Source organism: Ascaphus truei, chromosome 3, assembly GCF_040206685.1.
Source record: "Ascaphus truei isolate aAscTru1 chromosome 3, aAscTru1.hap1, whole genome shotgun sequence".
Lineage (NCBI taxonomy): Eukaryota > Metazoa > Chordata > Amphibia > Anura > Ascaphidae > Ascaphus > Ascaphus truei.
Genome location: NC_134485.1, coordinates 145110936 through 145132840, shown reverse-complemented (window position 1 = coordinate 145132840; position 21905 = coordinate 145110936).

Here is a 21905-nt window from a genome sequence, read left to right as displayed (position 1 = left end):
GGGCAACATGCTCTATTACACTTCTGTAAGGGGTAACCTCGTGTTCCCAAGTCTCTTTGGCTATATCCAGTAAACCCCTTGGGTGTCGGCCATACAATAGTTCAAACGGGGAGAAGCCTGTGGATGATTGGGGAACTTCCCTAATGGCAAATAACAGGTACGGTAACAAACAATCCCAGTTTTTCCCATCTTTATCAACCGCCCGCCGTAACATGCTCTTTAAGGTTTTATTGAACCTTTCCACTAAACCATCTGTTTGTGGATGATAGACTGAGGTTCTGAGATGCTTGATTTTTAGGAGTTTACATAGCTCTTTCGTTACTTGGGACATAAATGGTGTTCCCTGGTCAGATAGAATCTCTTTAGGAATCCCGACCCGGGAAAACAGAACTACTAACTCTTTTGCTATGTTTTTAGCTGAGGTGCTACGTAGGGGAACTGCCTCCGGATATCGGGTGGCATAATCTAATATTACCAATATATGCTGATGTCCCCTAGCAGACTTTATTAGGGGTCCTACTAGATCCATAGCAATCCGGTCAAATGGTACCTCTATTATGGGAAGGGGTACCAATGGGCTGCGGTACGCCTTGAACGGGGCGGTGATCTGACATTCTGGGCATGAGGAACAATAATTCGTAATTTCTGCCAGAACCCCAGGCCAATAGAAGCTTCGGAGAACCTTTTCTTTTGTCTTTTCCACCCCTAGGTGTCCCCCCAATGGATGACTATGTGCGAGGTGTAATACTACGTTACGGAATGTCCGTGGTACCAACAATTGTTTAGTTGTAACTGATTTCCTTTTATCAACCCGATATACTAGGTCGTTCTCTACCTCGAAGTAGGGGTAAGCAAGTGACCTATCTGGTTGGCCAGGAGTACTATTCTGGTCCCGTATATTTCCCCTTGCTACCGCTAATGTGGGGTCCTCCCACTGGGCCTTCTTAAAACTCCCAGGACTGACCTCTAGGTCAGCGAGGGTCTTATCCGGTTCTGGGGTGGTAAGTGTCTGCTCAACATCTTGATTTGGGGTATTCCCTACCAAAGTAGTGATGGGGAAGGGAATTTTACAGCACTCCTCCTTTTCCCCCTTCTTATTTGGGCCCTCGTCAACCTCCATTTCTGAAAAAGGGAAAGGATTTGTTTCTTCTAATACTTCGTTATGGTCCGCTATTGAACTCTGGGCGCTATTCTGAGCGGGGGACCACATTTTTAGAAAATGGGGAAAGTCGGTCCCTATTAACACATCATGTGCCAGTTTGGGTACAATACCCACCTTGAAATCTAAAGAACCAAACTCTGTTTCAAAAAAAACATCAACAGTGGAATATTCATGATTATCCCCATGTATACAACAAATTGCCACTCTTTGTGAACTGTTTCTCTGTTTCTTCTTAATGGGCAAGAGGTATTCGGACACTAGTGTGACCATGCTCCCAGAGTCAAGAAGTGCCCGAACCCTCTTACCATTAACCTTTACAAATGCCCACAGATGGTTATTCAAGGGGTCCTCTGGGCTAGGGCCCATACATTGGGACAACAGCGAATAAGGTTCCACGCTGTTGCATTGCATGGGCTCATCATTTAGTGGGCAGATTTTTGCTGTGTGGCCCCTCTCATGACAATTTACACATTTAGGTACATAGTCTGTGTCCCACTTAGAGCCTTTTCCCGGCTCCCCATGTTGGCTATTGCCCTTAGTGTGCGAACCACTGTTGCTTGTGCTGCGTGAAGGGGGTCGCCGCTCTTCAGCTCCCCTTAACCCCGGTACCCTTTTACCGTCTCTGGAAGAGTCCTGGAACCTCGGGTAGTGGGGTTGCTCCACGACTGTGGGTTGCGGGTGCTCTTCTGCTGCATTGTACCTTTCTACGAGGGCCACAAGCTCATCCGCATTGTGGGGGTCACTCCGACTGACCCAACGGCGTAAGGCAGAGGGAAGTTTCCTCAAGAACTGGTCCATGACCAACCGTTCCACGATGTGGCTGGCTGAGTTGATTTCGGGTTGTAGCCACTTCCGGGCGAGGTGGATGAGGTCATACATCTGGCTTCGGGTGGCTTTATCCATCGTGAAGGACCATGCGTGAAACCTTTGGGCGCGAACAGCCGTGGTTACGCCGAGGCGGGCGAGGATCTCGAACTTCAATTTTGCATAGACGTTTGCTTCGGCTGGCTCTAGATCAAAGTAAGCCTTCTGGGGTTCGCCGCTTAGGAAGGGTGCGATTAGACCAGCCCACTCAGCTTCTGGCCATCCCTCTCTCTGTGCCGTGCGTTCAAACGTGAGAAGATAGGCTTCCACATCATCCGAGGGCCCCATCTTCTGAAGGTAGTGGCTTGCCCTGGTCATTTTCGGAACTGGGGCTCCCTCTGCCAGTGGAAGGTTACTGATAGTCCCCCTCAGGATCTCGAGTTCCTGCTGTAAGCCCTGAGCGAACCGCTGTTGCTCCTCTCTCAGCAAGCGGTTTGTCTCTTGCTGGTTTGCATTCGCGTTTTGCAGGGCTTCATTCGTCTGTTGCTGGTTTGCATTCGCCTGTTGCTGGTTGGCATTAATCTCTTGCTGGGCTATTAGCAGCTGTTGCTGGGCTGCATTCGTCTGCTGCTGGTTTGCATTAGTTTCTTGCTGGGCTATTAACAGCTGTTGCTGGGTTTCATTCACGTCTTTCTGGGCAGCGACATTGCGTACCAGCGCACCCACCACGTCTTCCATCTTGTTTGCAGAGGATGAAAAAAACTTTTTTTTTTTTTTTTTTTCTTTCAAAGTTCTTCAACCCGCAGACCCCCTAGTGCTCTGCCCGCATTCTCCACCATATGTGACAAACGGCTTACTCCGGGGCTCCGTCGTTTGTCCGGGACTGTTTAGAACACGGTCTTTTAGGGTAGGTTAAATGATGAGGCGTCACGTACTGTTCCTTTAAACAGGCTATGCCTGGTTTATTCAGTCCCAGGCACTGAGACTGCCACAGTGCATACAACAGAAAACAGATCAAAACAAAAGCTGCTCACCTGAGCGATAACTTAACTTAGATATCCCTGACTCAGGGTTGGAAGTGGCTTTTCCACTCCCAACAACAAAACACGGTACTTTTGCAGTCTTACACAAATGAACAGAAAGATTGAACCTGTTTGGGGAAGAGGCTTCTCCCCTCTGTAGTTCAGCAGCCTTCCAGCCTCCTGGCTCTTGTGGAGAGACCAGAGCAAACAGGAAATCAGTCTTACATACCTGATTCCTAATTAGCATGACAGGTGACAGAAATCAGGCAGCAGACAAACTCTGGTCTGGATCTCTCATCCCTCAGTTCCAGCGCTTGCCAAACTGTGGGATGGAGTGTATGTATTATAAGGCTGCACTCCCAGGCCAAACAGGATAGAAACTGTCTAGTATCCTGGGAGCCCTATATACGGAATTTATTACCATCCCCTGGTTTCTGTCACAATATATATATATATATATATATACATACATACATACATACATACATACACACACACACACACACACACACACACACACACACAGTTAGGTCCGGAAATAATTGGACACTGATACAAGTTTTGTTATTTCGGCTGTGTACCAAAATAAATTCAAGTTCAAGTTACAGTTAAATAATGAATATGGGCTTAAAGTGCAGTCTATCAGCTTTAATTTGAGGGTATTCACATCCAAATTGGAGGAAGGGTTTAGGAATTACATCTCTTTAATATGTAGCCCCCTCTTTTTCAAGGGACCAAAAGTAATTGGACAATTGACTCAAAAGCTGTTTCATATGGTGTGGGCTATTCCTTCGTTATTTTATCATCATTTAAGCAGGTAAAAGGTCTGAAGTTGATTCCAGGTGTGGCATTCGCATTTGGAAGCTGTTGCTGTGAACCCACAACATGCGGTCAAAGGAGCTCTCAATGCAAGTAAACAGGGCATCCTTAGGCTGCAAAAAAAAAGAAAATCCATCAGAGAGATAGCCGTGCTGCCATGTTCTTTTTAGAGAGAAGAGGCTTTCTCCTGGCAACCCTTCCAAACAAACCATACTTGTTCAGTCTTTTTCTAATTGTACTGTCATGAACTTTAACATTTAACATGCTAACTAAGGCCTTTAGAGCCTGAGATGTAACTCTTGTTTTTTTTGCATTTTCTCTGAGCATTGCACGGTCTGACCTTGGGGTGAATTTGCTGGGACGTCCACTCCTGGGAAGATTGGCAACTGTCTTGAATGTTTTCCACTTTTGAATAATCTTTCTAACTGTAGAATGATGGACTTTAAATTGTTTGGAAATGGCCTTATAACCCTTCCCAGATTGATGGGCAGCAACAATTGCTTCTCTAAGATCATTGCTGATGTCTTTCCTCCTTGGCATTGTGTTAACACACACCTGAATGCTCCAGACCAGCAAACTGCTAAAACTTCGGCTTTTATAGAGGTGGTCACACTTGCTGATGATCAATTAATCAAGTGCATTTGATTAGCAGCACCTGTCTGCTACTTAACATCTTAATTCCTATGGAAGCAGTAAGGGTGTACTTAGTTTTTCACACATAGCTTCTCCATTTTGGCTTTATTTTTGTTAAATAAATCATGACACGGTGCAATATGTCATGTGTTGTTGTTCATCTGAGGTTGTATTTGTCACGAGAGCTTGCGACAGGCTGTAATTGACACCAAAACTATATATAAATATATATATACCTGGGTTTGAACTGGGACGAGACTTAAGATATAATAAAGTGATTTTATTCCTTGATAAAGGTGAACACAACAGATTATACAATAACAGCAAAATATAGACACTTACGTAAAGATTATGGCAAGAAAGCCATCAGGATTAGAGACTTGGCCACTTCTCCCATAATTCCAGTTGACATCACAGCAAAACAGGCAGGACACATGCATGGCATTCCTTCTCAGCAATCAAGATGGTATAGCACAACAGGCCTGATGACATGCAGGCCTGAAGATCATTTGCATGCAGAACAATGGACAACATGAACAACTTTGGTAAAGGGTGGCTTTGACTTATATATCATTTTAACCCCCTCTTTCCCAGTTTACGGCTCCGTGCCGTCTAGTAAAAAGTCTTTGAAGCTCTTTTGGCTTCCATTGAAGTGTGAATTACCACATTTACAAAAACATCCACTTCCCTTGGTCCCTAGGCCACGCATAACAATTAGCAATTAGCCTTTGATGACCAGGTATGTAAATTCTAGCCTTCCTGCTCATTATCATAGCAGGGGGGCTGCAGTTTCTCAGAACTCAACCAAAATTTCATATTTACTGCAAATTACCTCATAACTTGAGTTCAGTAAAACATACAGTCAGGTGAGATATATTACGGCATTCTGTGACACCTGACGTTCGCAGAGAGACCCAACATTACATTGTAATATGAAAATTAATAGAGATATTAATATCTGGCATTTCGTAACGGGTAAATGTACAATGTTTAGCCTCAAAACGATGGGCTACATCCAACGGATACACATATGTAATTCTTATCCGGTTCCGCCCAGGACATCTCATAATATTTTCATATTTAATAAGGACACCAATTCAGATATCCTGTTTGGGGGTAGCCCCCCCCCCCTGGCCCCATCAATAAAACCTTTTGAAGCAGGCTTTTGGCTTCCCGCATAAACAAATAGGTAATTACTTCTTGAGCTATGTATCACACCTCTCTGTTGATATACACTTCCAGTGAATATCAAACGTGAATACTCATATGAGGCACCATTTGGTTCCTCATGCATTACAAAGGCAGGCATTCTGCCTGTACATTTTAAAAACCCTTCTGCTTTTCACCTTCCACTCCAATTAAGCCCTTTGAAGTCCAGGTTTCCTGAAAAGACACCATACAGTGGAATTTCCTTAAACTGTAGCTTATTAACCCCTGATGATCCAGTGTGTGTGTTATGCAAACACTGATTAACCCAGACATTACAATGGGACAGGGAAACAGGGGAAGAATACATTTACAGGTTATAACAAGGGTAAAATCACATTTCTGGGCCTCAGCCCAGTTAACCCCTTGTCTCCCTGGCGAGGTTAGAGGGGGGCCCTTGGGGTGTAACCCCGTTAACCCCGGGCCAAACCCTGCCTACCGTCACAGTATTTACCTAATTTTAAGACCTGCTAAGGAACAGATGATTGTTATTATGTCCTGATATGTAAAACCATATAATTCAAAGAGGGTGTACTTTCTTTTTCACACAACTGTACATACTCTATGTTACACCGGTGCTGCCCGCAGACCAGACCTGTCCCTTGTACTGAGGTGGGACGTATGTGTGCACGCACCCGCAGCAGAAGGAGCGTGTCCGGAGTGTGGTATTCTGGTGTTGCCAGGCCAGGTGGATATAACTTGAGTTATACTTGCCGGTACCGGATATAGAAGAGACTTGGTAGTTGCTGTTAGCCAAGGTCAAGGAGTGGAGAGGTCCGGATAGTCGAGATGCAAGCTGTGATCGAGGAACGTGAGAGACAGCATCGTCAGGAGGGAGCCGTGGTCGAGAACCAGAGAGAATAGTCCGCCAAGCCGCGTCGTAACCTGAGTAGCAGAGAGAAGAGGAAACCAGAGTAGACATCCACAAGTGGAGACTATGTCGAGCAATGTGAAAGAGGTAAGACAGGTACTATATAATGCGGCTGACCAATAGGGAGCGGAGGCAGGCTGTGAGGAGCACGAGTATAGGCAGCCAGGTGGGCAGCTTTAGGGTTAAGTTGTGGCCAGCACGTGGGTTAGGGGCGTGGTTTCACTGCTAGTGCAGTGAATAAATTAGCCTTGCCCCGGCGCTCGCTCTGTAATGTCGGAGCACGCGCCCGGGACCAATGGAAGCCTGTCTGCCTGCGGGGCGGTGATGGTCCGTCGGGGACGCCTCACCATAGCGGGAGCCGGGTGGGAAAGGTGAGGGTGACATCTCACGGCAGCGGGGGCATTCAGAGGTAAGGAGGGGTCATGCTGTGAGCGCCACGAGCCCCGAATCCTTTACAGTACCCCCTCCCCCCCCTTCAGGGCAGGCCTCAGGACGATCCTCCCATGGTTTGGACTGGAACTTTTTCCGGAAGCTTTTGAGAAGCCCTAGTGCGTGAATGTCTTTAAGAGATACCCAAGATCTTTCTTTGGGTCTGTAGACGGACGCTCACAGAGGTACACAATTGGAGACTTTTGTAAGGTGAAATTATAACAAGGCTTTATTGTGCCTTTTCCTTAACATCAGGAAACCATCCAAACAAGGGGGAAACAAAGCTTCTATTCACTTGGGAGTATTTCTAGTGAAATACTATGCAATTCACAACTCCCTCAGATAAGCATGTCTCCCAGCTCCAAACACATAGCATGAAATGAAAAGATATAAAAAGTCTTGTAATAAAAGTCTTATCTGTTAGCTGCTGTAGCGTAAGCTTCTCTGCTCTCCTGGAACCGCACCCGTGTGTGCACAGAAAATGTCAGCATCCAGGTTTAGAAGTCTTATTTGTCAGCTCCAGAGATCTGTGTTCTCTTGGTCAGTCTCTCCTGGGAGACTCCAGAACCTCTGCTCTGTCTCCAAAGTTCAGCTCACACGTGAGCTAAGGAGTCACTTCCTGTCTCAAAGGCAGGCTTTTTCTACCACCTGTAATCTGGCAGGTGGTGTTAGTTAATTTGCTACCAGCAGTTAACCACCACACTGCTGGATTAGAGGCACATTTGTGAACGGGGATAAGTCCCCTGTTTCAGGGTCCAAAGTCCTTCCAATGGACCAGGAATTGAACCTTACCTGTCGAGAGGCGGGAATCCAGTATAGCTTGGACCTCATACTCTTCGTTGCCCTGAATAATCACAGGGTCTGGTCGGAGAGTGTGGTCCGGAAAGAGAAAACTGGAGATAAATGGTTTGAGAAGTGACGTGTGAAATACGTTAGGAATTCTCATACTTTGAAATAATTGAAGGCGGAAGGCCACCGTGATGGAAAACGGGCCCAGAAACCTAGGTGCCAATTTAGGGGAAGGGGTCTTGAGGTGGATATTCTTGGTAGACAACCAAACCTTATCCCCTGGCTTGTAACTGGGTGCAGGTCGGCGGCGACGGTCAGCCTGAAGCTTCGAAGTCTGGGAGGCCTTAAGAAGTGCCAATTGGATTCTGGGCCAAGAGTCCTGTAAGAGGGAGATGCGTTCATCCATGGCTGGTACTCCACAGCGAATGTTTGAAATAGGTAGATGAGCCTAGTGGAATCTGGCATTAATAAAGAAGGGCGTCTCCCGAGTGGATTCATTCCTGGAGGAATTAAAGGCGTACTCAGCCCAGGGGAGAAATTCCGACCTGTCATCCTGAGAGTCAGAGATGAAGCACCTCAAATACTTCTCGAGGGATTTATTAACCCTCTCGGTCTGCCCATTAGATTGAGGGTGATAACCCGAAGAGAAGTAAGAAAAAATGCCCAGTTTTCTGGTGAAGGTCCTCCAGAATCTGGAAACAAATTGAGAACCTCTATCCGATACAATGGAAGTGGGAATGCCATGGATCCGGAAAATTTGTCTGCAGAAAATATCGGCTAGGGCGGGTGAGGAGGGTAGTCCTTTAAGTGGGATGAAATGAGCCATCTTGGAGAACCGATCCACCACTAGTATGGTGTTTATGCCATTCGACCTAGGTAATTCGACAATAAAGTCCATGGAAATGTGGGACCAGGGACGTTCTGAGATGGGTAAGGGCATAAGAAGGCCACGGGGTCTCTGTCGAGGTACTTTATTCCGCGCACATACCGGGCAGGCACGAGTATATTCGAGGATGGTCTTGGCCATATTGGGCCACCAGAAGGTGCGATAAATGAGGTCCAGTGTCTTCTTGAATCCCGGATGTCCTGCTGAACGAGAAGCGTGGCCCCAAACCAAGATCTCAGGAATAAACTTGGGCTCTACGTACAATGTATCCTTTGGTACTTCGAGGTCTCTAGGAAGGTGTTTTTGAGACTTAAGGATCCGAAAAATAACGACCAACGAGCTTGGCGGGATCCTAAGCTGCGAGCATTCTCGATGTAGAGAAGATTTTTATGGTCCGTGAGAATCATTAACGGCTCTTTTGACCCCTCCAAAAGGTGCCTCCATTCCTGAAGGGCCAACTTGACAGCCCACGTCATAATTCCTCTCGGCCGGAGAGAATTTCTTAAAGAAAAATCTAGAGGGGTATTATTTGTCCTGAGGAGAAATTTTCTGTTATAGGACTGCGCCAGCAGTCCGAAGCGTCAACTTCTAGGGAATGGAAAACTGGTGTTCGGGTGTCGGAGGATGGGAGCTGAGATGAACGCTTGTTTTAAGGTTTTGAATGCCCTAGGTGACCAAGCTGTAGGATCGGCTCCTTTTTGGGTTAAAGCAGTGATCGGAGCGATGATAGACGAAAAATTGCGGATGAATTTCCTGCAGTAATTGGAAAACCCCAGAAAGCGCTGACCGGACTTGAGGGAGTCGGGTTGCAGCCAATCTACTATGGCCTTAAGCTTCTCCGGGTCCATGGCCAATCCGCTGTCGGAAATAATATACCCAAGGAAGGAGGTGGACTAATGGTGAAAAAGACACTTCTCCATCTTGGCAAATAAACGATTCTCCCGGAGGTGGGAGAGTACAAACTTCGTATGGGTGATGTGGTCCTGTAGATTTTTAGAAAAAATAAGGATGTCATCCAGATAAACAATTACAAAAAGATTGAGGACATCCCGAAAAATGTCATTGATAAAGTCCTGAAAAACCGCCGGGGCGGTGCACAAGCCGAAGGGCATTACGAGGTATTCGTAGTGGACGCTATAAGTGTTGAAGGCGGTCTTACATTCGTCACCCTCCCGAATGCGAATAAGCTTATATGCCCTGCAAAGGTCCAGTTTGAAAAAAATCCTAGCGCCCTGAAGTCTATTGAAGAGTTCTGTGATGAGTGGGAGAGGGTAACGGTTCTTCACCGTAATGCGGTTCAGGCCTCGGTAATCAATACATAGTCTGAGAGTACCGTCCTTTTTCTTAACAAAAAAAAATCCGGCCCCCACGGGCGAGTTGGAATGCCATATAAAGCCCTGTTTCAAGTTCTCGCGAATATATTCGTCCATGGCTACCGTCTCAGGCAGGGACAGGGGGTAGGATTTGGGCAGTGTGTATCCAGGCACCAAGTCTATCGGACAATCGTAGGATCTGTGAGGGGTTTGTACCTGGGACTGAGTCTTGCTGAAGACATCCATAAAAAGTCTGCATACGGGGCAGGTAAATTGCCCTTGGAGTTGAATGTATTAGCCAGTAGTTGAGACGGAAGCATGACTGGTGGAGAAGTCTCCTCTGACCTTGACCTCCAGTCAATGGGGTCTTGAGATGTCCAATTGATGCGTGGGTTATGCTTCTGAAACCATGGCAAGCCGAGAGTAACAGGAGTTCCAATAGCATGGATAACATCGAAGGCCAGGGTCTCCTTGTGGGAATGAGAAGAAAGGGTTAGAGGGCAGGTCTCCAAGGAGATGTATGCCGGGGTGAGCGGACGGCCGTCGATCCCTACCAAGGCAACGGGAGACTTCTTCCTAACAAGTGGAATCTAGTTCTATTCAGAGAAGCTCTGGTCCACGAAATTTCCTCCCGCGCCACAATCGATAAATGCCGCTGTGGAGGTGCGGAAGGTAGGACCAGAGAGGGAGACGGGAATGGTCAACATCTTAGGAAGTTCCTTCTTGGAAAGGGGACAAGGAGAATTAGCACCTAGGGGAGAGCCCCTTCGTACTCACTGGGCTTGGTCGTTTCCCAGATATAGTGGATATTCGCGGACCAGATGCTCGGAAGATCCGCAGTAGTAGCATAACCCACCGGCTCAGCGAAATTGTCGTATCGGTGCCCGGGGGCGCTGGACTCCGAGTTGCATCGGCTCCGGAGCCTCCAGAGCGGGCAGCGGGGAGACGGCAGGGCCCGTGGTTGAAGAGAACCTGGGAAAAGGGGCATGGACAGGCACAAATCGGGGGTGTTGGCGCTCAGCGCGGCGTACCTGAAGGCGTTGATGCACCTGAATGGGGTGGGAGATGAGTTCCTCCAGAAGTCCTGGCCTGGGTTGTGAGGCGAGTTCGTCCTTCACAGAATCCGTTAAGCCTCGCCAGAAAACTGCGACTAAGGCCTCCTAGTCCCATCGTGTCTCGGCTGCAAGGGTCCTGAACTCCAAGGCGTACTGGGCCACGGATCAGCGTCCCTGTGAAAGCTGAAGCAAAGAGTCAGAGGCAGTTTCTTGGCGTGCAGGGGTATCGAAGACCTGTCGAAAGTCTTGTCTAAAGGCAGCATAGTCTCGGGTGATTTCGGGATGTAGTTCCTGTCACGGTAGCTTATGACAAGATACTGCACCGACACACTTTATTCGAGCAAATACCCAGTATGTACCTGGCAGATACCTGGAATGCGCCGCTCCTCACCTCTGACAAGCCCCGTTGCGTTTGCCTTCCCAGCCTGGGTTCATGCCTGGCTGACGGGCGGCTGATCTGTTAAATGATAATGATTAGGATTTAATAGGCTGCAATGCTTCGCGTGTCTACCAGATGGCATAAATTCATGAATTGTAATGCAGTATATATATATATATATATACTGTGCAGTATTGCAGCCAGCGGGAATAAAATGCTTCAATCCCTGCCTGGAAAATAACCCAATGCACTCGGGCAGAAAACAGTCACAAACCTCAATACACCCGGGTATACCCGAATTCGTGGGACTAGCCGAGCTCGAATAAAGTGTGTCGCCAGTGTATAATGAACACCAAATATCTGGGTTGAACTGAACGAGGCTTAGATATAATAAAATATAATTTATTCCTTAAATAAGGTGAACACAGCAATATAGTACAATTAACAGACAAGAAGATAACACTTACTTAGGGTTGGGGAAGTATCAGCTAGCAATTCTCCATCAATCCAGTGACATTCCAGGTGGAATCAGAAGCACAACTCCAGCACAACTAAAAACTGTAGGGTTGACACAGTTTATATACCTGTGCAACCCTATTCTTAACATTGAACACAGCCTATTGGTGAACAATTATCTGTATCCACTCTCTAATGTGGAGACACAGACTAACCCATGCCCTCAGGTAAGAATTAGACTGGCAGAGTTTGTTGATTGACTAATACTTAATCCCTAGACATTTGGTAACAATCAAGGCAGTTACTTTTTGATCACCGTGCTTAGGCTACTCAGCCGTCTGCACTTCATGACTTATTAGCCTAGCAAATGGCGTCTGCATTTTCAGAACAGATCCAAAATAAAATACATATACACTTTAATATCTACACATATTAATAAGTTCCATTCTGGTGGGCTCAGTGGGTCGACCTTTGCCAGTTTTTAATGCCTGCAGTGACTCCACATATTGGCCAAATATGAACTCTCTGCGACCTCCAGAACTGGAAATTCAGAAATACACTTTAAAACATTAAAATACATGCTTATAATGAAAACATGGGAACAGGGGAACATACATTTTCAAGGTATAACAAGGTGCAAACCTCATCCCTGGACCACAGTCCAGTTAACCCCTTGTCTCTCTGGTGAGGTCAGGGGATGGCCATATGGGGTGCAACCCCTTTAATACCGGGCCACCCCCTTTCTCCCTCTACACCTCCCCTTCTTAATGGGTGACCTGTGGCCCACTGGCTCTAACGGGGAGTGGGGCACTACTGGCACCCTTAACGAACTCAGTCTCAGAGGGATAGTCCTGACGTGAAAGTCCATCAGCATTGCTGTTTTCACTACCCTTTTTGTGCTGAATAGTAAACTCAAACTCTTGCAAGGCCAAGCTCCACCTTAGCAACTTGGCATTCTCCCCTGATGCCCTCTACAGCCAACTCAGGGGGTTGTGGTCTGTGAGGAACGTGAAAGCCCGTCCATACACATAGGGCTGGAGTTTTTTGAGTGCCCACACAATGGCCAAGCACTCTTTCTCAATGGTGGCATAGGCCACCTCTCTGGGAAGTAGTTTTCGGCTGAGGTACACCACAGGGTGCTCTCTACCGTCGTCCCCCATTGTCTCAACACAGCCCCAATGCCGTAGTCCGAGGCATCAGTCTGTATGAGGAAATGTTTGGTATAGTCCGGGGCAGCCAGTACAGGGGCCCCAGCAAGCGCAGTTTTCAGTGCCTGGAAAGCAGTTTCACAGGCAGGAGTCCAGGTGATAAGCACAGTCAGTTGCTTCTTAGTCAAATCAGTCAGGGGTTTGGCCACGGCGCTGTACTGTGGGACAAACTTCCTATAGTACCCTGTGGTGCCCAAAAATGCCATGACCTGTTTCTTGGTCTTTGGAACAGGCCACTGAACTATGGCTTCTACCTAGGCTGGCTCTGGTTTGAGGTGCCCTCCACCCACCCTGTGTCCTATGTACAGGACCTCTGCCATCCCTACCATACACTTAGTGGGTTTCAAGGTAAGCCCAGTCTCCCTGATCCTATCTAGCACCGCAGATACATGTCCTAAATGGGAGTCCCAGGAATAACTAAAGACAGCAATGTCATCTAAGTAAGCCCTGGCATAGTTCTGCATCCCTTCCAGTAACCTATTGACCAGGCATTGGAAGGTAGCCGGGGCATTCTTCATCCCAAATGGCATTACCAAAAACTCATAGAGGCCACTTGGAGTGATGAATGCTGACTTCTCCCTAGCCTCCAGGGTCAGGGGGATTTGCCAATAGCCTTTGCTCAAATCCATAGTGGTCAGATACTTTGCCCCCGCGAGTTCATCTAGTAACTCATCCATGCGGGGCATGGGATAGGCATCTGACACAGTCCCAGCGTTGAGCAAGCGGTAGTCCACACAAAACCGGGTGGTCTTGTCCTTCTTAGGAACTAGGACTACCGGACTTGCCCGAGGACTCTGGGACGGAGTAATAACCCCTAGGGTCAGCATCTCCTCTATCTCCCTCTCCATACTCGTCTTGACCTCTGCTGACACTCTATAAGCGTGCTTATGCAGAGGCCGCAGGTCCCTTGTGTGCACTGGGTGTTTGGTGAGATGTGTGGTCCCTGGCATGTCAGTTAAGAGGGCCCCATACTTAGCTAGCATGTCCCTGGCTTCTCCATTCTGCCTAGCACTCAACTGTGCCCCTATCTCCACCTGCTCCACAGTGTTTCCCTGCCTAGCCTCCCCTAGGAGATCAGGCAGAGCATTGCTCGCCGGATCCTCCAGCAGTGGGCTACAAATGGCCATTACTGTTCCCATACTCGGTGCTCTGTACTCTTTCAACATGTTAATGTGATATGTCTTGTGCCTCTCAGGCTCTAACTGTACAACATAGTTGCACTCATTCACCTTTCGGATGACCGGGTACGGTCCTGACCAGGCAGCCATTAACTTGTTCTCCCGAGTGGGTTTGAGAACAAGCCCCTGGTGTCCTGGGATGAATTCTCTGCTACGGGCATTCCTGTCATACCATTGCTTTTGCTTGGTCTGAGCAGCCCTGAGGTGGTCCTGGGCCACCCCCATGAGCATCTCTAACCGGTCTCGGAGATCTACTACATACTGGATCACTGAAGCATCAGTAGCAGTAGCCTCCCCTTCCCATCCCTCACGGAATAGGTCCAGAGGTCCACGTACCCTGCGGCCATATAGTAGCTCGAAGGGGGAGAAGCCTGTAGATTCCTGCGGTACCTCTCGGTAGGCAAACAGCAAGTTCTGTAAATGAATCTCCCAGTCTTTCCCCTCCGCCTCTATAAAGGTCCCAAGCATCTGCTTCAGCGTACCGTTAAACCTCTCACATAATCCGTTTGTCTGGGGATGGTAAGGGGTAGTGCGCCGGTGCTGTACACCGCATGCATCCCAGAGACAATGTGTAAGGAATCCGCTCCTCGGTTTACTGTTTGCCTTACCTTGCAGACGTGTGCAGGCCTGGAACACTTCCCCTGATATTTACTGCAGCCTGGATTCTCTCACCAAAGCAATACTGCCACACGCCCCTTCTGCCATTGGTTCTCTGACCTTTAAGTACTGCTTTCCCACAATGCTCCCTGCCGAGCATAGTCCTTCCTGGATGTCTGTGTTCTGCCATAAGCCTTGTCTTGTCTGTCTCCTTGGTTCCTGAGACCGGCTGCTAGTGTCACGCAGCGGTCTGTTCCTGTGCTGAAGCGGAGTACTCTCCTTGTTGTCTTCAGCTCCCTGGTTCCTGTGACCGGCTGCTAGTCTCATGCAGCGGTCAGTTCCTGTTTCCTGTGCTGAAGCTGAGTACCCTCCTTGTTACTTCAGCTCCTTGTTTCCTGTGACCGGCTGCTATATTCACGCAGCGGTCTGTTCCTGTCGCCTGTGCTGAAGCGGAGGTTTCCCCTGTGTTTCTTCAGCTTCCTGGTTCCTGCTGCTCTTTCCATATTGCGGAGGCCGTGTCCTGGTTCCTGCGCTGAAACGGAGGATTTCCAAGCCCGCTCAGGACTCTTGCGCTGAAGCACTGGTTTACCAGTGCAGCTAGGCGGTGTGCTACTCTGGTCTGTCTACCACCTCCTGAGACCAGTACCATGGGCCATGGTCGCCGCACGCGCAGAAGCCACTCCCGCGCTCCTAAGCTGAAGCGGGGCTCTCCTGACTACCTGTTGCCGAACTCCTGCTTGAACAACGTTTACCCTGATGTCTCCAATCCTGACCCTGGCGTGTCCACCGACGATGCTGTCTTCTCCTATCCTGATCCTGCTACGTACGACTACGAACTGCGCAATCCGGATCCGCCTGCGCGGTCTAAGGTCGGTGCTTTTAAAACCCCACCTCAGCCACGCGGTCCGACCCAGGTTTGTGGCGAGCACAGCCGTGACAGTATGCTCGGCCCCACAAACTCGGACCGCCCTGTGGTGAGGGTTGGTATGTTTCTGTCTGAAATCCTGTCCCGGCCTGTAGACCAGTCCCAGTTTGAAAACCAGTATCTGTGCGAAATACTACCCCTGATTGAAGAACAGATTATGTATGAAGGTTTAACCCCGTTGCAAAGACAATGCCGTAACGATCTCATTATTAAGGCTTACTGCCTCAAGGACTTAAAACAGTCTCTGGCCGCTTGTGTTTGCTCCCCTGGTTCCCCTTTAACCTGGGATAATCTGAATCCTATCAAACTTGCCAACGCCCAAGATATACTCTTTGCCTTGGCCTTATCATTGGACATTCCCGTAGTACAACAGGACCCTCTCTTCATGTTGGTTCATGCTCAAGACACACTCCGTGTACTTTCCCTGACTTTGGACATTTGCATAAAGGAACAGGACCCTCTCCTCGCCAGCTACGCTGCCGCTTGGCAGTCCACCTGTGCTGCCTGTCCTGTCGCTAAACCTGGGGACGTATCTCCCTCTCCAGGAAATGACCAAACTGACCCACTACCACTGCCCCCTAACGTAGAAGCTGCCACGGTCCCTAGCCCTGATTGTACACCCGGGTACTCTGACACCAATGATACGTCTACGTTAACCCCTGCTGATCAGTCCTGTGAGGTTCCCCTGGAATATACGTATATTTCTCTAGCCAACACTAAGGCTCTAGTATCCGAGAACAAGTCCCTTTTTCCCTCTATTCCTAACTCTGAATCTCCCTTTTCAGCCCTTGAAGTTTTTCCTGCTTTAACCCCTGCTAGGCAGTTCTGTATGCCTTCCCTGTCAGAAAACGAATTCCTCCTACCTCCACGTACTCAGTTTGAATTTCTAAGTTCTGTTCCCAGGGTCATTCCTGTATTAACCCCTGTGGGGCAGCTCTCTGAGTCCCCTTTGGTAACCCCCTGTTCTCCGCCAGCCATGGTCACGTCCCTAGCTCCAGAGGAAAAATCCCTTGTCTCACCTATTACAGAGGAAAAACTCTCTATGTTCTACTCTCAGGTACTGTCTGCATTAACTCCTGTAAATTCTTGCTGCCTCCAAGCTAATGCCTTCGTTCTAGCCTCAGAGAATGTGTCCCCAAGTCCTACAGCAGAGGTTGCACTAAATGACTTCCCCAAGGTTGTTGAATCCTTAGTTAGTTTTTGCTATAAAACCCCTGCTTCAGCTCAAGTCTCAGCTGCTGTGCCCCCTGAAACTTCGGCTAAAGTTCTGATTCCAGTTAAATATATTCAGTTACCAAGTTTTTCCCTAAGCTTGGTCGCAGAGTTCCCATTCCCGGGTACTTCGCTGAATCAGTCTGTCACCCAGAGAGCAATGATCCCTGCTTCAGCACATAGTCCCCACATCGTGGAATCTGCAGTCATTTCTGGTTTCCCAGACACTCCTTACCAAATACCCACTTCAGAGACCAGTACAGTTATGATTACCCCCCGTGTACTGTCTGTGTTCTCCCCTTCTCAAAGCTTAGGGTTAAAACCGTACAGTGGTCAGTATGCCCCTCCTGGGGTTCATGTGGTGTTCCCAGGAGGGTTTGCTGACACACTGTTTTCACTCAAAAGCGACGCTTTTTCATATGTGCTTGCTAGAAGCCTGCACACAGTTTCCCCTCTCTCTGAAATTTGCCTTGCTGGCCCTGATACTCGGAGAGGTAAAAACCTCCCTTCAGATTCAGAATCTCTTTCTATAGAGGTCATCCTTGCTGTTAGTTCCCCTGATTTCTCTGCCCATGCAAACCCTCCAGGGATCAGCATATCTGTTGTTACCCCCTTAGTACAGTCTGAGACCACCCTGCCTATATTACAAGTCCTGGTGTTTAAATCTGAGCTATTTAGTTTTACTGCCCTTGCTATACCTCAGTCCCTCAGCACTGCAGCTAAACGTGCTCCAGCAACCGTTGGGTTACTCGGGGTAAAAATTAAAATTCCTGTCTTAAAGGGTACTTTCTCACACATGTCCAGCAAACCTAGAACCTCAGTGATTGATTCTAAGTCACTTATCACTATATCTGATTTTCTCACTAGTCAAACCCTGACACCCTCACCACTGGCTAGGAGTCCCGTTATCAGAATTTTTGTACTAGTAAACATGCCTAAATCTGTTTTTTGTCATGACAAGCACCTCTGTTGTTAGGGCCCTTGCAGTTTTGGATAAGACTCCTTTTACTTCAAAGGTTTCTGCTATTGAGTGTTTCCACGGTTCCAACTTACAGCTTATTGTCTCTTTAACTCCCATCATTACTCTCCCATTACCAGTCACTGATTCCCAGGCACCGGGCACTGGGTTCCCCAGTATTTGGGAGCTCCACTGCTGAGTGCTTCTCTGCCTCTGTGAAACGATGGTTTTCCCCCTCGGAACCTTCTGTTGCCCCTGTTATTTCCTTTGAGTTGGAAATACTCTGAACGTGTCCCAAGATTTCGGTCTCTATGTCTGATTTACTGCTTGCCTTGTTACCTTCCATACCAATACCGGGAAATGCTCCAACCCACCCTATACCCTCGCTGACCACTACCTGGGAGACCTCTGGAGGAGAAGTCCCTCTCAAATTCCTACATGCAGAGGTCAGCCAAGACTTTGTCTGTCCCGAAGGTCGCCCGGGTATATTCGATCAACTATCAAGGCCGCTTATCCTAAATTCTGGTCCCATTACTAAAGACTGGGCTCCCAGTGGGGGTTCTTCTGCCGTTTCTGCTCCGGAACCCTCTGGTTCTTCACAGCCTTGGATTCCCAAGCCATTTCGCGGGGCGAGCCATGTACCAATGATATCTCTACCACCACTCTCATATCCTAGAACAGTACTCACCAAGGAACTACTCGTTTACGGATCCCCTTTCCGCCTAAAAAACTTTAGGAACAACTCGATGTCCCCGAGACCCATGGATGACCCTGTCTGGCCGCAGTTCTCTCCGGGGGGTGGGGGTACACAAAGGAGTGACCACGAGTCTCTGGACTATGACTCTAACACCAATCCTAGACGGTTCAGGAACAACTCCTGGTCCCCCAACTCTATGAGTGGTCTTGTTCGCCCGGAGGTCTCACGTGAAGGGGGGGGGGGGGGGTGGTACTGTAAGGAATCCGCTCCTCGGTTTACTGTTTGCCTTACCTTGCAGACGTGTGCAGTCCTGGAACACTTCCCCTGATATTTACTGCAGCCTGGATTCTCTCACCAAAGCAATACTGCCACACGCCCCTTCTGCCATTGGTTCTCTGACCTTTAAGTACTGCTTTCCCACAATGCTCCCTGCCGAGCATAGTCCTTCCTGGATGTCTCTGTGTTCTGCCATAAGCCTTGTCTTGTTTGTCTCCTTGGTTCCTGAGACCGGCTGCTAGTGTCACGCAGCGGTCTGTTCCTGTGCTGAAGCGGAGTACTCTCCTTGTTGCCTTCAGCTCCCTGGTTCCTGTGACCGGCTGCTAGTCTCATGCAGCGGTCAGTTCCTGTTTCCTGTGCTGAAGCTGAGTACTCTCCTTGTTACTTCAGCTCCTTGTTTCCTGTGACCGGCTGCTATATTCACGCAGCGGTCTGTTCCTGTCGCCTGTGCTGAAGCAGAGGTTTCCCCTGTGTTTCTTCAGCTTCCTGGTTCCTGGGGCCTGCTGCTCTTTCCCTATTGCAGAGGCCGTGTCCTGGTTCCTGCGCTGAAACGGAGGATTTCCCAGCCTGCTCAGGACTCTTGCGCTGAAGCACTGGTTTACCAGTGCAGCTAGGCGGTGTGCTACTCTGGTCTGTCTACCACCTCCTGAGACCAGTACCATGGGCCATGGTCGCCGCACGCGCAGAAGCCACTCCCGCGCTCCTAAGCTGAAGCGGGGCTCTCCTGACTACCTGTTGCCGAACTCCTGCTTGAACAACGTTTACCCTGATGTCTCCAGTCCTGACCCTGGCATGTCCACCGACGATGCTGTCTTCTCCTATCCTGATACGTACGACTACGAACTGCGCAATCCGGATCCGCCTGCGCGGTTTTAGGTCGGTGCTTTTACAACCCCACCTCAGCCACGCGGTCCGACCCAGGTTTGTGGCGAGCACAGCCGTGACACAATGTAACAGTTCACTCATGAACTGCGACCCCTGATCGGTTAGGATCTCACTAGGGAAACCTACCCTAGAAAAAATGTTCAGCAAAGCTGCTGCCACTGTCTTGGCATCTATGGTGCCAAGCGCTACCGCCTCAGGGTACCGGGTGGCAAAATCCACCACCGTGAGGATGTAGCGCTTCCCTGACCTGCTAGGAATCATAAGGGGTCCTACAAGATCCATCGCTACTTTCTGGAAGGGTTCCCCTATTATCGGTAGGGGTTTCAGGGGTGCCTTCACACGGTCGCCCGCCTTACCCACTCGCTGGCAGGCATCACAAGAGCGGCAGAAATTGCCCACATCTCGAGATGCCCCCGGCCAGTAGTAACGCTGTAATAACCGGGCGATGTCCCGCTAACGGAATAGAGTGAGCTACCCGTAACAGTTGCTGTCGGTACCCCTGGGGCACTACTAGCTGTCGCTTACCGGTCAATCCCTCCTCTATCCCTGGGTTCCCTTCTTCTCTATACAGGAGTCCCTTATACCATAGGCAGTGCTCGGTGCCTTCCCCTGCCTGAGATTCGGACGCCCGAAGTCTCACGCCGGCCAGGGTAGGGTCTGTCTTCACTGCCTCCCTAAACTGGGCTCCTAATTCTGGCCACCCCCCAGTCATGTCATTGTCCGGAGAATGGGGAAGGGTGAGGGGAAACAGTAAGTCAGTCTGTGGTTGCAACTGATCCTGGCTTACCTCCCCGGGCTCCTCTGCGCCCTCCGCTAACGTTGGTCCCAAAGGCTGGGGGACTGGCACCACCGCCATTGCCGCTGTCTGGCTCCGGGTAACCGCCGCCACTGCAGCGGGCTTGGGCACTTGGTCATAGGTGCAGGTCATTGGTCCCAGATCATTGCCAAGAAGAACATCGGCATCCAAACCGGGTAAAACCCCCACCTCCCGCACACCCTGGCCCTCCCCCAATCCAAAAAGATTCTGGCCACTTGCAGGAAACGTGGCTCTCCGTCGGCCACAGTGATCTGTATCCCAGGGCCTGGGATCAATTCCTCTGGCCGGACCATATCAGGTCGGACCAGGGTCACTGCAGCTCCTGAATCCAGCAAGCCGACTGCTTGCCGGTCACCGACTGTGACCGGGGTGAGATGTCTGCTCCGGCCGTCCGTCTGCTGCAGGTCTGCGCTGAGATGTCCTCCGCTCCTGGCTGTAGGCACCGATGAAACCGGGACAGGTGTGGCATGGGACGCCTCGCTGGGAGTTGGTTCCATGACCGGTCCGGAGTCTTTGGTGGAAGCTACCCGCACGCGGGCTACCGGCTTCGCAGCTGGGGTGCGTTGCCCCCGATGGGGTCCACCGGAACGCAGGGGTTCCGGTCAATCTGGTCTGATGTGACCAGGGCGGTTGCAGTTGTAGCACCGGCGCTCGTGCCGGAGCTCCCCCGCCTTCAGTGGACTTCTGCCCGCAGGCGACCTCTGAGTCCACTGGGGGGTATTGGCAGACTTTCTGGCCGTGCCGCCGCCGCCTTGGCTACTGTTTTGGCGGTCATCAGGGCTCGGCTGGCCACATAGTCATCTGCAAGCCTCGCCGCCTCCTGGTAAGTCTTGGGCTTCTTGTCGTACACCCAAGCCCTCACCGCCGGCGGGCACTGCTCCATGAGCTGCTCCTGGAAGATGAGGTCCAGCAGGCGTTGGTAAGTCCGTGCCTCATAGCCCTCCACCCAGCGTATCCCGTACAAAGCCATGCGGGTCACGTAGGTAACATAGGACTCCTGGGGCTGCCACTCTTCCTTCTGGAATTTACAACGATAGGCTTCAGGGGTAAAACCGTACTGAAACAATAACAGTTCTTTCAGGTGGTCATAGTCATCAGCATACTCATCTGGAAGCGCCATCATTGTCTGCTTAGCCAAGCCGGACAGTAAGGGGTCCAAACGTGCAACCCTATGCTGGGGAAGCACTTTGTACCGCCGGCACTGCGTTTCAAAGTTCTTTAAGAAACTGTCAATCTGGTCAGTGCCTTCCACGAACTTGGTGAGACTGTGCTGGTCCAGCTTAAGTTCATCGTTGTTGGGTTGGACAGGGGGGCAATAAGCGGGTCTG